Genomic DNA, 2277 nt, shown 5'->3' with positions numbered 1-2277 from the left:
TATGTGTTTGAACTACAGTCATACTTCATCTTCTAAGAGCTTTAAAATATTTGATCATTGGACAATTTTTCTCTCAGATATATTCAACTGAGAATTTGTTCCTGGATATTTGTACTAAAATATACTACAACCAACAGTTGAAACTTAATGAATAGGAAATTGTTCTGATACATGTGTTACAGGAAAGGAGTCCCACTACAGACCCCAAGAGAGGGCTCTTGGATCTCACCCAAGAAAGAATCCAGGGTGAGTCCAAGTAAAGTGAAAACAAGTTTATTAGGAAATTAAAAACCAAAGAATGGCTGCTTCATAGGCAGAGAAGCCCCAAGGGCTGCTGGTTGTCTGTTTTTATGGTTATTTCTTGATTACATGAACGATGTATGCTAAACGATGTATGCATGTTCATGCCTCTCCTTTTTAGACCATATAGGGTAACTTCGTGATGCTACCATGACATTTATAAACTGTCATGGTGATGGTGGGAGTGTAGCAGTGAGGATGACCAGAGGTCACTCTTGTGGCCATCTTGGTTTTGATCAGTTTTACCCGGCTTCTTTAGTGTAACCTGTTTTATCAGCAATGTCTTTATGACCTGTATCTTGTGCCAACCTCTTGTCTCATCCTGTGACTTAGAATGTCTAACCTTCTGGGAATGCAGCCCTTAGGTTCAGCCATATTTTACCCAGCTCCTGTTCAAGATGGAGTTGCTCTGGTTCAAATGCCTCTGACGTAAGCAGTGAAAGGGAGTCAAAAGTATTATTTTTAGATTAATGATGCCACATATATTCAGCAAAATATGAGTCCAACATACCAGAAATGATAATAGAAACAAAAATAAATTTCAGTGGGGATAATGAGTAAAATTATTTTTGTAAATTTGAAATATAAATCTAGACATAGAATTTTTCCTTTTAGGGAATGTGTTATATGAAAGAGAATTTTTGGACAGATTAAACTTAACAGAGTTTAACTGAGCAAAGGACAATTCATGAATTGTGCACCAAGACCGCACCACCCTTACAGATGATGGGAGTGAGGAGAGAAACAGTTGGATTGGTTACAGCCTGGCACTTGTCTTATGCTAACCCTGACTAGTTCATCACCTTTGGCTGAAACTTGGTGATTTGTACAAGAACAGGTTACAGGCTGTTTAAACATTCACTTAAGGTCACAGTTCACTATGTATGAAGGAACTTTTAAACTGAACTTACAAGGAGGTAGCTTTAGGTTAAACTAAATTTAACAATTATTGAATCCATATATGGAAATATATATACAATTGGCTGAACATAAGTGACCCTGCACTTACGGGAAAACAAATTATGCCACTTGAAGAAGGCAATGGCTAGTAAGATTGAAGCGTTGACAATAATGGACTGCAATGTATCTTGAAATAAACATCTATTCATTGGGAGAAGTGAAACAATATTTTTTCTCAAAGATAAAACAACTAAAAAAATAAAATTTGAGTGCTTGCTTCAGGAGTACATATACTAAAATTGAAATGATACAGAGAAGATTAGTATGACCCCTGCATAAGGATGACATGCAAATTCATGAAGCATTACATATTTTTGGCCAGTATCATCCTGATACCAAAACCTGGCAGAGACACAACAAAAAAAGAAAGCTTCAAGCCAATACCCCTGATGAACACAGATGTGAAAATCCTCAATAAAATACTGGCAACCCAAATCCAGCACTACATCAAAAAGCGTATCCACCATGATCAAGTTGGCTTAATTCCCAAGATGCAAGACTGCTTCAACATACACTAATCAATAGGCCTAATCCATCACATAAAAGGAACCAATGACAAAAACCCCATTATATTGTGAACAGATGCTGAAAAGGCCTCTGATAAAATTCAACATCCTTTCATAATAAAAACTCACAATAAATTAGGTATTGATGGAAAATATCTTAAAATAATAAGAGCTATTTATGACAAACCCACAGCCAGTATTATACTGAAGGGGCAAAAGCTGGAAGAATTCCTTTTGAAAACTGGCACAAGACAAGGATGTTCCCTCTCACCACTCCTATTCAATATATTATTGGAAGTTCTGGCCAGGGCAATCAGTCGAGTGAAAGAAAGAAAGATATTTAAATAGGAAGAGAGAAAATAAGATTATCCCTGTTTGCAAAAGACATGATCATATATTTGTAAAACCCAATAGTCTCAGCACAAAGATTTTCTAAGCTGATAAGCAACTTCAGCAAAGTCTCAAATACAAAATTAATGTAAAAAAAATCAAAAACATTCCTATACACCCA

At 36.0% G+C, this 2277-nt stretch overlaps 1 non-coding gene across 1 annotated transcript; it reads left to right on the top strand.

Annotated features, from left to right (window-relative positions):
• Nucleotides 1–1469: 1469 nt before the first annotated feature.
• LOC120365606 (U6 spliceosomal RNA) lies at nt 1470–1576 on the top strand. The gene has a single exon (XR_005580503.1). It is a non-coding gene; the product is annotated as a U6 spliceosomal RNA (small nuclear RNA).
• Nucleotides 1577–2277: the final 701 nt, after the last annotated feature.

Source organism: Saimiri boliviensis, chromosome 1 (genome assembly GCF_048565385.1).
Source record: "Saimiri boliviensis isolate mSaiBol1 chromosome 1, mSaiBol1.pri, whole genome shotgun sequence".
In the NCBI taxonomy this organism is placed as follows: Eukaryota; Metazoa; Chordata; class Mammalia; order Primates; family Cebidae; genus Saimiri; species Saimiri boliviensis.
The sequence above is the reverse complement of the archived record's forward strand: the minus strand, read 5'-3'. Positions and strand labels throughout refer to the sequence as shown.